Genomic DNA, 12,518 nt, shown 5'->3' with positions numbered 1-12,518 from the left:
ATTTTCTTTCAAAAAGAACTGGCTTCACTGCCTGAAGTTCAGACGTTTGTTAAGGGAGTGCTGCATATTCAGCCCCCTTTTGTGCCTCCAGTGGCACCTTGGGATCTTAACGTTGTGTTGGATTTCCTGAAATCACACTGGTTTGAGCCACTTAAGACCGTGGAGCTAAAGTATCTCACGTGGAAGGTGGTCATGCTATTGGCCTTAGCTTCGGCTAGGCGTGTGTCAGAATTGGCGGCTTTGTCTTGTAAAAGCCCCTATCTGATCTTCCATATGGACAGGGCAGAATTGAGGACTCGTCCCCAATTTCTCCCAAAGGTGGTATAAGCGTTTCATTTGAACCAACCTATTGTGGTGCCTGCGGCTACTCGGGACTTGGAGGATTCCAAGTTGCTGGACGTAGTCCGGGCTTTGAAAATTTATGTTTCCAGGACGGCTGGAGTCAGAAAAACTGACTCGCTATTTATCCTGCATGCACCCAACAAGCTGGGTGCTCCTGCTTCAAAGCAAACTATTGCTCGCTGGATCTGTAGCACGATTCAGCAGGCTCATTGTGCGGCTGGATTGCCGCATCCAAAATCGGTGAAGGCCCATTCCACAAGGAAGGTGGGCTCTTCTTGGGCGGCTGCCCGAAGGGTCTCGGTATTACAGCTTTGCCGAGCTGCTACTTGGTCGGGTTCAAACACATTTGCAAAATTCTACAAGTTTGATACCCTGGCTGAGGAGGACCTTGAGTTTGCCCATTCGGTGCTGCAGAGTCATCCGCACTCTCCCGCCCGTTTGGGAGCTTTGGTATAATTCCCATGGTCCTTACGGAGTTCCCAGCATCCACTAGGACGTCAGAGAAAATAAGAATTTACTCACCGGTAATTCTATTTCTCGTAGTCCGTAGTGGATGCTGGGCGCCCGTCCCAAGTGCGGACTCTCTGCAATACATGTATATAGTTATTGCTTCACTAAAGGGTTATTGTTATGAGCCATCCGTAAACAGAGGCTCGGTTGTTGTTCATACTGTTAACTGGGTATGGTTATCACAAGTTGTACAGTGTGATTGGTGTGGCTGGTATGAGTCTTACTCTGGATTCCAAATCCTTTCCTTGTTGTGTCAGCTCTTCCGGGCACAGTTTCCCTAACTGAGGTCTGGAGGAGGGGCATAGAGGGAGGAGCCAGTGCACACCAGATAGTACCTAATCTTTCTTTTAGAGTGCCCAGTCTCCTGCGGAGCCCGTCTATTCCCCATGGTCCTTACGGAGTTCCCAGCATCCACTACGGACTACGAGAAATAGAATTACCGGTGAGTAAATTCTTATTTTTTCAAGGCTGCTATAAACCTATTGTATTTTTCATTTGAGACACAAGCTTGAGGTTTGCTTCCAAAATGTTGCTACTTTCTGATCTAGCGATTTTGTGGTATTTCTGGTTGGATAGGTGTTTTTAACCACTTGCCTGGCATGGGCGCATCAGATGCGACCATGCCTTCAAGTGCTGTATCTGACCTGGTCGCACAGGATGCGACCAGTCAGATAAACAGTGTTAGCAGCGGCAGGGAAGGGAAACTTCCCTCCGCTGCTGCTGACAGAGGGACCGGAAGGTCCCTCTGCCTCCCTGCACTCTCCCCTACTAATTGCCGTGCTCCCGATCACTGCTGTTTGGTCAGCACGGCAGGATCCCCCAGCGGCTGCAAACAATAGCAGCCGCTGGAGAGTGTAAATTAAACCCCCCCAAGCCCTCTCTGTGTACCTGGAGGCTGTCCCGGCTTTCAAAATGAAAGCCGCAATGTTTCCGATGTTCCGATGGTCACAATGTTCCCAATCGATGTTTGAAAACATATTTTAAAATATTTTTTTCAAACTAAAATCATTTTGGATAGGGTTAAATTCAGGTTCTTCACCTAATTCACTCATTAAAAAAACGACGGCAACTTCGGAGCGGTTTTTGGTGAAAAAAATCATCAGTTAAATGCTAAGACTGGAGAGTGTTTCTGCTATCACAAAGAGAGGTAAAGAATCTACCCGCCCGGAAACTGTATACAGTGTTGGGGCGTCGGCAAGTCCTGTAGGGCCCGAGACCAAGTGCAGATGATAAAACTCACAGCCCTATTTTTATATCACTTTGTAATTGAACAATTACTGACTGTAAAATACATCCTATACCATTTTTGGCTTATGTACATCGATCAATCCATCCATATAAAATATTAAAACTCAATCTCCAATTAATCAGTAAAACCTCAACAGACTGGTGTCCATGTCCTCTTCTGTTTGGAAGGTTTTCCCAGGTACTGTTGCAAATGCTTTGTTGTAGCCATTCACTTAGTAATCATGACTACTTCCTGCGCCAGTGATGCTTTATAATACTACATATATATATATATATTTCTACTTATACTATGATTTTGTCTATTAGTGATACATTTCCATTGTAGTCTGAATCATTATTGCAGATCCTCAAGTTAATTTAAAAAGGAGAAAAAGTGTCTGCATAAAATATGTCCACACAGTAGTTTTAAAGAAAATACATGTTAACATGCTTATTTCTGCAGCAGGGTACACTGGGTTCCACAGGGAATAACATTGGGGGGTGTAGAGTTGGATCTTGATCCGAGGCACCAACAGACTAAAAGCTTTGACTGTTCCCAAGATGCACAGCGCCTCCTCCTCTATAACCCCGCCTCCGTGCACAGGAGCTCAGTTTGTAAGTTGGTGCCTGCAGTGCAGGCTAACGAAAAGAGCTTTCAAATGAAAGAAGACTTCGGAGCTGCAGCATAGGCATTTAAAAGTGCTATGTGTCATGCTGACACATCATGCTGCGGCTCCCTCGCCTCCCAGCGGCGCTGTACACTCCCGCGCCCTGGTTGATGGGTAACTACAGCGGAGGCTTTGGTTCTCTCTTCAGGGCACACACACTTTACCGCTGCTCTCTGAGATCGCGTGGCCTCTGATTGGAGGAGGTAAGAGGGTCCCCCAGGTGGGGCCCGCTGCAAACCGCGATCCGGCACGGTTCTTGGGAGGCGGGCCGCGCGCGCTGGCGTGGACACTGTGCCCGTGCAGGGACCCCACTAGACCACCAGGGCATGGGCACAGGTCGGATTTCTCTATCGTCCTAGTGGATGCTGGGGTTCCTGAAAGGACCATGGGGAATAGCGGCTCCGCAGGAGACAGGGCACAAAAAGTAAAGCTTTAGGATCAGGTGGTGTGCACTGGCTCCTCCCCCTATGACCCTCCTCCAAGCCTCAGTTAGATTTTTGTGCCCGGCCGAGAAGGGTGCAATCTAGGTGGCTCTCCTAAAGAGCTGCTTAGAAAAGTTTAGCTTAGGTTTTTTTATTTTACAGTGAGTCCTGCTGGCAACAGGATCACTGCAACGAGGGACTTAGGGGAGAAGAAGTGAACTCACCTGCGTGCAGGATGGATTGGCTTCTTGGCTACTGGACATTAGCTCCAGAGGGACGATCACAGGTACAGCCTGGATGGTCACCGGAGCCTCGCCGCCGGCCCCCTTGCAGATGCTGAAACGAGAAGAGGTCCAGAATCGGCGGCAGAAGACTCCTCAGTCTTCTTAAGGTAGCGCACAGCACTGCAGCTGTGCGCCATTTTCCTCTCAGCACACTTCACACGGCAGTCACTGAGGGTGCAGGGCGCTGGGAGGGGGGCGCCCTGGGAGGCAAATGAAAACCTTTTTTGGCTAAAAATACCTCACATATAGCCTCCGGGGGCTATATGGAGATATTTAACCCCTGCCAGAATCCGTTAAGAACGGGAGACGAGGCCGCCGAAAAAGGGGCGGGGCCTATCTCCTCAGCACACAGCGCCATTTTCCCTCACAGAAAGGCTGGAGGGAAGGCTCCCAGGCTCTCCCCTGCACTGCACTACAGAAACAGGGTTAAAACAGAGAGGGGGGGCACTAATTTGGCGTTAGAAATATATAAAAAAGATGCTATAAGGGAAAACACTTATATAAGGTTGTCCCTATATAATTATAGCGTTTTTGGTGTGTGCTGGCAAACTCTCCCTCTGTCTCTCCAAAGGGCTAGTAGGTCCTGTCCTCTATCAGAGCATTCCCTGTGTGTGTGCTGTGTGTCGGTACGTGTGTGTCGACATGTATGAGGACGATGTTGGTGAGGAGGCGGAGCAATTGCCTGTAATGGTGATGTCACTCTCTAGGGAGTCGACACCGGAATGGATGGCTTATTTAGGGAATTACGTGATAATGTCAACACGCGCCAAGGTCGGTTGACGACATGAGACGGCCGACAAACAATTAGTACCGGTCCAGACGTCTCAAAAACACCGTCAGGGGTTTTAAAACGCCCGTTTACTTTAGTCGGTCGACACAGACACAGACAGGGACACTGAATCCAGTGTCGACGGTGAATAAACAAACGTATTCCTTATTAGGGCCACACGTTAAGGGCAATGAAGGAGGTGTTACATATTTCTGATACTACAAGTACCACAAAAGAGGGTATTATGTGGGATGTGAAAAAACTACCGTAGTTTTTCCTGAATCAGATAAATTAAATGAAGTGTGTGATGATGCGTGGGTTCCCCCCGATAGAAAATATGGGCGGTATACCCTTTCCCGCCAGAAGTTAGGGCGCGTTGGGAAACACCCCTTAGGGTGGATAAGGCGCTCACACGCTTATCAGAACAAGTGGCGGTACCGTCTATAGATAGGGCCGTCCTCAAGGAGCCAGCTGACAGGAGGCTGGAAAAATATCATAAAAAGTATATACACACATACTGGTGTTATACTGCGACCAGCGATCGCCTCAGCCTGGATGTGCAGAGCTGGGGTGGCTTGGTCGGATTCCCTGACTAAAAATATTGATACCCTTGACAGGGACAGTATTTTATTGACTATAGAGCATTTAAAGGATGTATTTCTATATATGCGAGATGCACAGAGGGATATTTGCACTCTGGCATCGAGAGTAAGTGCGATGTCCATATCTGCCAGAAGATGTTTATGGACACGACAGTGGTCAGGTGATGCAGATTCCAAACGGCACAAAGGTGTATTGCCGTATAAAGGAAGAGGAGTTATTTGGGGTCGGTCCATCGGACCTGGTGGCCACGGCAACTGCTGGAAAATCCACCGTTTTTACCCTAAGTCACATCTCTGCAGAAAAAGACACCGTCTTTTCAGCTTCAGTCCTTTTGTCCCTATAAGAGTCATATCTGCCCAGGGATAGAGGAAAGGGAAGAAGACTGCAGCAGGCAGCCCATTCCCAGGAACAGAAGCGTTCCAACCTTTCTGACAAGCTCTCAGCATGACGCTGAGACCGTACAGGACCCCTGGATCCTACAAGTAGTATCCCAGGGGTACAGTTTGGAATGTCGAGACGTTTCCCCTGCGCAGGCTCCTGAAGGCTGCTTTACCAAGGTCTCCCTCCGACAAGGAGGCAGTATGGGAAAAAATTCACGAGCTGTATTCCCAGCAGGTGATAATTAAATTACCCCTCCTACAACAAGAAAAGGGGTATTATTCCACACTATATTGTGGTACTGAAGCCAGAAGGCTAGGTGAGACCTATTCTAAATCTAAAAAAATTTGAACACTTACAAAGGTTCAAATCAAGATGGAGTCACTCAGAGCAGTGATAACGAACCGGGAAGAAGGGGACTATCTGGTGTCCCGAGACATCAGGGATGCTTACCTCCATGTCCCAAATTTGCCCTTATCACTAAGGGTACCTCAGGTTCGTGGTACAGAACTGTCACTATCAGTTTCAGACGCTGCCGTTTGGATTGTCTACGGCACCCCGGGTCTTTACCAAGGTAATGGCCGAAATGATGGTTCTTCTTCGAAGAAAAGGCGTCTTAATTATCCCTTACTTGGACGATCTCCTGATAAGGGCAAAGTCCAGGGAACAGTTGGAGGTCGGAGTAGCACTATCTCGGATACTGTTACAACAGCAGGGGTGGATTCTAAAGATTCCAAAATCGCAGCTGATCCCGACAACAAGTCTCCTGTGCTTAGGGATGATTCTGGACACAGTCCAGAAAAAGGTGTTTCTCCCGGAAGAGAAAGCCAGGGAGTTATCCGAGCTAGTCAGGAACCTCCTAAAATCAGTGCATCATTGCACAAGGGCCATGGTAAAAAAATGGTGACTTCCTTCGAAGCAATTCCAGTCGGCAGATTTCATGCAAGAACTTTTCAGTGGGATCTGCTGGACAAATGGTCCGGATCGCATCTTCAGATGCATCAGCGGATAACCCTATATCCAAGGACAAGGGTGTCTCTCCTGTGGTGGTTACAGAGTGCTCATCTTCTAGAGGGCCGCAGATTCGGCATTCAGTTTTGGATGTTGGTGACCACGGAGGCCAGCCCGAGAGGCTGGGGAGCAGTCACACAAGGAAAAAATTTCCAGGGAGTGTGATCAAGTCTGGAGATTTTTCTCCACATAAATATAGCTAAGGGTAAATTTATAATGCTCTAAGCTTAGCAAGACCTCTGCTTCAAGGTCAGCCGGTATTGATCCAGTGGGATAAAACATCACGGCAGTCGCCCACGTAAATAGACAGGGCGGCACAAGAAGCAGGAGGGCAGTGGCAAAAACTGCAAGGACTTTTCGCTGGGCGGAAAATCATGTGATAGCACTGTCAGCAGTGTTTCATTCCGGGAATGGAAACTGGGAAGCAGACTTCCTCAGTAGGCACGACCTCCACCCGGCAGAGTGGGAACTTCATGGGGAAGTTTTCCACATAATTGTAAACCGTTGGGAATTACCAAAGGTGGACATGATGGCGTCCCGTCTGAACAAAAAACGGGACAGGTATTGCGCCAGGTTAAGAGACCCTCAGGCAATAGCTGTGGACGTTCTGGTAACACCGTGGGTGTACCAGTCGGTGTATGTGTTCCATCCTCTGCTTTTCATACCTAAGGTACTGAGAATTATAAGACGTAGAGGAGTAAGAACTATACTCATGGCTCCGGATTGGCCAAGAAGGACTTGGTACCCGGAACTTCAAGAGATGCTCACAGAGGACTTATGGCCTCTGCCGCTAAGAAGGGACTTGTTTCAGCAAGTACCATGTCTGTTCCAAGACTTACCGCAGCTGCGTTTGACGGCATGGCGGTGGAACGCCGGATCCTAAGGGAAAAGGCATTCAGGAAGAGGTCATTCCTACCCTGGTCAAAGCCAGAAAGGAGGTGACCGCACAACATTATCACCACATGTGGCGAAAATATGTTGCGTGGTGTGAGGCCAGGAAGGCACCACGAAGAAATTTCAACTCGGTCGATTCCTGCATTTCTTGCAAACAGGAGTGTCTATGGGCCTCAAATTGGGGTCCATTAAGGTTCAAATTTCGGCCCTGTCGATTTTTCTTCCAGAAAGAAGTGGCTTCAGTTCCTGAAGTCCAGAAGTTTGTCAAGGGAGTATTGCATATACAACCCCCTTTTGTGCCTCCAGTGGCACTGTGGGATCTCAACGTAGTTCTGGGATTCCTCAAAACACATTGGTTTAAAACCAGTCAAATCTGTGGATTTGAAGCATCTCACATGAAAAGTGAACATGCTCTTGGACCTGGCCTGGACCAGGCGAGTGTCAAATTGGTGGTTTTTTTTTCTCAAAAAAGCCCATATCTGTTTGTCCATTCGGACAGGGCAGAGCTGCGGACTCGTCCCCAGTTCTCTCCCTAAGGTGGTGTCAGTGTTTCACCTGAACCAGCTTATTGTGGTGTCTTGCGCCTACTAGGGACTTGGAGGACTCCAAGTTGCTAGATGTGGTCAGGGCCCTGAAAGTATAGGTTCCAGGACGGCTGGAGTCAGGAAAACTGACTTGCTGTTATCCTGTATGCACCCAACAAACTGGGTGCTCTTGCTTTTAAGCAGACTTTTGCTAGTTGGATGTGTAATACAATTCAGCTTGCACATTCTGTGGCAGGCCTGCCACAGCCAAAATATGTAAATGCCCATTCCACAAGGAAGGTGGGCTCATCTTGGGCGGCTGCCCGAGGGGTCTCGGCTTTACAACTTTGCCGAGCGGCTATTTAGTCAGGGGCAAACACGTTTGTAAAATCCTACAAATTTGATACCCTTGCTAAGGAGGACCTGGAGTTCTCTCATTCGGTGCTGCAGAGTCATCCGCACTCTCCCGCCCGTTTGGGAGCTTTGGTATAATCCCCATGGTCCTTTCAGGAACCCCAGCATCCACTAGGACGATAGAGAAAATAAGAATTTACTTACCGATAATTCTATTTCTCGGAGTCCGTAGTGGATGCTGGGCGCCCATCCCAAGTGCGGATTATCTGCATTACTTGTACATAGTTACAAAAATCGGGTTATTATTGTTGTGAGCCATCTTTTCAGAGGCTCCGCTGTTATCATGCTGTTAACTGGGTTCAGATCACAGGTTGTACAGTGTGATTGGTGTGGCTGGTATGAGTCTTACCCGGGATTCATAAATCCTTCCTTATTGTGTACGCTCGTCCGGGCACAGTACCTAACTGAGGCTTGGAGGAGGGTCATAGGGGGAGGAGCCAGTGCACACCACCTGATCCTAAAGCTTTACTTTTTGTGCCCTGTCTCCTGCGGAGCCGCTATTCCCCATGGTCCTTTCAGGAACCCCAGCATCCACTACGGACTCCGAGAAATAGAATTATCGGTAAGTAAATTCTTATTTTTTACATTAAGTCCATTTCTTTAAGGACCACAATACCGGTGGTTAAGTCCAGCAATGGGATTAGGCTCTGACCTGTAGCCCCTCCCCCAGCCCCAGGGCGCCATTTACTGCAAAATTTTCCGCCCTGGAGCTGTCTCTCTCTCTCTCTCTCTCTCTCTCTCTCTCTCTCTCTCTCTCTCTCTCTCTCTCTCTCTCTCTCTCTCTCTCTCTCTCTCTCTCTCTCTCTCCCCGTTTGGCCGCCATTACACACACAACTGCGCTGATCTGGGACTGCTGGGCAATGCCTCCTCTGTAAAGCCGCCTGCATCATCAGCTCTGTGCTTTTATAGGACACTTAAGTATTCTACATGTCTTTAGACAGTGTTGTGCACTTTGTCAGGGTTATTTAGTACAAGTACCCTGTGATATACATCCAGTGTTTACTGTGCATTGTTATATCTATATACCTAATTAGCTTTACTTGTGTAGTGCAGTTATTACAGTATTGCTAGTCCAGTGCAGTTTTATTGTTATCTGTGATAATTTCTGCATTGTACATGTGAGTGTGCCAATAGCTGCTGTGTGATTTCCATTCCGTGTATCTCAAATCTACTGCTATCCCTACATTCTGTACTCCGAGGGGAGCTAAGTGCGTCAGGGTTCTCATATAATATAGTGGTTTTTACAGAATGTACTTGCCACTGGCTCAGAGAGTCAGATGGTACTATTCAACGCTGTTCCTAGTCCCGAAACCGAATGGATCTTCTCGGCTCATTCCAACCTAAAGTCTTTGAACAAATTTGTGAAAGTTTCTGAATTCCGTATGGAAAAGCTTCGCTCTATTATTCTGGCCTTGGGGTCCAAGGACTACATGGTATCCCTGGACATACAGGATGCTTACCTGCATATACCTATTGCAGTGTCGCATCAGCAATACCTGCGGTTTGCTATTGGCAACCTGCATTTTCACTTCCAGGCCTTGCCTTTTGGTCTGACGTTGGCTCCTCGAGTTTTCACCAAGGTCATGGCGGTCATAATGGCCCTACTATGCCGTCAGGGTATCAGGATCCTGCCGTATCTCGACGACTTGTTGATCCTGGCGAACTCTCCAGAGGTTCTCCTTCGTCATCTGGAACTGACGGTCCAATTCCTGCAAGCCTATAGGTGGCACATCAACTGGAAGAAGTTGCCTGGTTCCTGCTCAGAGCATGGCGCACCTGGTAGCTCTTTTGGACAACCACAACCAGCGGTTGTTTTTGTCCCCGGAGAAGATCCTGAAACTTCAGGACAAGATAAGATGCTTCCTTTCTCGCCCACGTGTGTCGATACACTCGGCGATGCAAGTACTAGGCCTCATGGTGTCTGCTTTCGACATGTGGAATATGCTCAATTTCATTCCCGCCCTCTACAAGGTTAATTCTCTCCGAGTGTGACGACCTGCCTCACCGGATCAGGTCTCATATAATATCCTTGACTCCGGTGGTCCGTCTGTCATTGTCTTGGTGGCTGCAGGACCAACAACTGAGCAAGAGTCATCCATTCTGGATCCCCAACTGGGTCCTTCTGACGACGGACTCCAGTCTGCGGGGTTGGGGTGTGGTGTTGGAGCAACACTCTCTTCAGGGTCGGTGGACCAGGGAGGAGTCTCTCCTCCCGATAAACATTCTGGAATTGCGGGCAGTGTTCAATGAATTAACACTGGCCCTGCCTCTAGTACAGAACAGGCCTGTTCAGGTACAGTCGGACAACGCCACCACGGTGGCGTACATAAATCGTCAAGACGGCACCCGAAGCCGCAAAGCAAAGATGGAAGTGTCAAAGATTCTTCGTTGGGCGGAACGCCATCTGCTGGCCCTACCTGGGAAGCGGCCTTCCTCAGTCATCAGGACGTACACGCCGGAGAGTGGAGCCTTCATCCGGAAGTCTTATAAGTGGGGCCTACCAGACATAGACCTGATGGCATCTCGACACAATCGCAAGGTTCCGGTCTTCGTTGCAAGGACAAGGGATCCTCAAGCAGCGTTCATGGACGCACTGGCAACTCCATGGAACTTTCGGCTGCCGTACGTGTTCCCTCCGGTGTCACTTCTGCCCATGGTAATAAAGAAGTTCAAGCAAGAAGGAGAAATACTACTTCTTATCGCTCCGGCGTGGCCCAGACATCATTGGTTTTCAGAGCTGCAGGGTCTATCGATAGAGCGTCCTCTTCTGCTTCCGCAACGCCCAGACCTCCTCGTTCAGGGCCCTTGTGTCTACCAGGATTTGTCCTTGCTGGCTTTGACGGCGTGGCTCTTGAAGCTTCCGTACTGAGGGCCAAAGGATTTTCTGAGACGGTCATTCAAACTATGTTGAAGGCCCATAAACCGGCTTCTGCCCGGATATATCATAGGGTCTGGAATTCTTATTTTGTTTGGTGTGCAACTAACAATTATGATGCATACAAGTTCAGTACCGCCAAACTCTTGGCTTTTCTGCAATAGAGCCTGGACTTAGGCCTTCGTCTGGCCTCTCTCAAGGTTCATATTTCTGCCTTGTCGGTATGGTTTCAGAGAAAAATTGCGACTCTGCCTGATGTTCATATATTCACTCAGGGTGTTTTACTGATTCAACCTCCCTATGTCCTGCCTGTGGCTCCTTGGGATTTGTCGGTTGTTCTGAATGCCTTACAAGAGTCTCTGTTTGAGCCTCTTGAGTCTGTGGACCTTAAGTGGCTTACTCTTAAGGTCCTGTTTCTGCTGGCTGTTGCCTCTGCTTGACGTGTTTCTGACTTGGGTGCCTTGTCCTGTTGGTCACCCTTTCTGATTTTTCAGCGTGACCGTGCGGTTCTTAGAACTCGCCCTGGTTATCTACCTAAGGTGGTGTCATCTTTCCACCTTAGCCAGGAGATTGTGGTTCTGGCCTTTACCTCTCCAGGTTTATCCTCCAAAGAGCGGTTTTTGGATGTGGTACGGGCTCTCCGTATTTATGTGAAGAGGACAGCTTATCTTAGGAGATCTGATTCCCTCTTTGTCCTTTTTGGTTTTCACAAACGTGGCTGGCCTGCTAACAAGCAGACCTTGGCCAGAATGGTGATTGCACATGCTTATGTACAGGCTGGCCTTCCAGCTCCTGCTACCATCAAAGCCCATTCTACTCGGTTGTTGGACCTTCTTGGGTGGTCCGCCGTTGTGCGACCCTTGAACAATTGTGCAAGGCGGCTACGTGGTCCTCAGTGAACACGTTCATAAGGTTCTATGCCTTCGCTTCTTCCGCCTCCCAGGATACTTCCTTTGGATGCCGGGTTCTTGTGCCCGCTACAGTGCGTCCCCTCCCATGAGGAACTGCTTTAGGACATCCCCGATGTTATTCCCTGTGGAACCGCAGTGTACCCCGCTGCAGAAAAGGAGATTTATGGTCAGAACTAACCTTTGTTAAACCACTTTCTGCGAGGTACACTGGGTTCCACAGGGCGCCCACCCTGACGCACTTAGCTTCTTTGGGTTGGTATGGCATTAGCCGCTGATACCTTCTCCTCTCGTGAGAATGTGGTGTACGTGGCTACTAACGGTTGTCGTCTCTAGTACCTGCTTCTGCATTGGACTGGTTAACAAAACTGAGCTCCTGTGCACGGAGGCGGGGTTATAGAGGAGGCGGCGCTGAGCATCGTGGGAACAGTCAAAGCTTTTAGCCTGTTGGTGCCTCAGATCAAGATCCAACTCTACACCCCCCAATGTTATTCCCTGTGGAACCCAGTGTACCTCGCAGAAAGAGATTTAACAAAGGTAAGTTCTTACTATAAATCTCCTCCTTTTTTGCTTTTTATTATGTTTACGAATTATAGTGTAAATTCCCTGTACTAAAGTTTCATTTGAGGCTGGAAATTATTTCTCTCATCTTCTTAGACTGTAATGTGTTGATGTTTATATTTTAACAC

At 48.5% G+C, this 12,518-nt stretch overlaps 1 protein-coding gene across 1 annotated transcript in view; it reads left to right on the top strand.

Annotated features, from left to right (window-relative positions):
* NUDT5 (nudix hydrolase 5) overlaps nt 1–12,518 on the top strand; it is a 104,601-nt gene that overhangs the window by 33,808 nt on the left and 58,275 nt on the right. The gene's annotated exons all lie outside the window — the stretch shown is intronic.

Source organism: Pseudophryne corroboree, chromosome 6, assembly GCF_028390025.1.
Source record: "Pseudophryne corroboree isolate aPseCor3 chromosome 6, aPseCor3.hap2, whole genome shotgun sequence".
In the NCBI taxonomy this organism is placed as follows: Eukaryota; Metazoa; Chordata; class Amphibia; order Anura; family Myobatrachidae; genus Pseudophryne; species Pseudophryne corroboree.
This window is presented reverse-complemented; position numbering and strand designations above follow the sequence as displayed.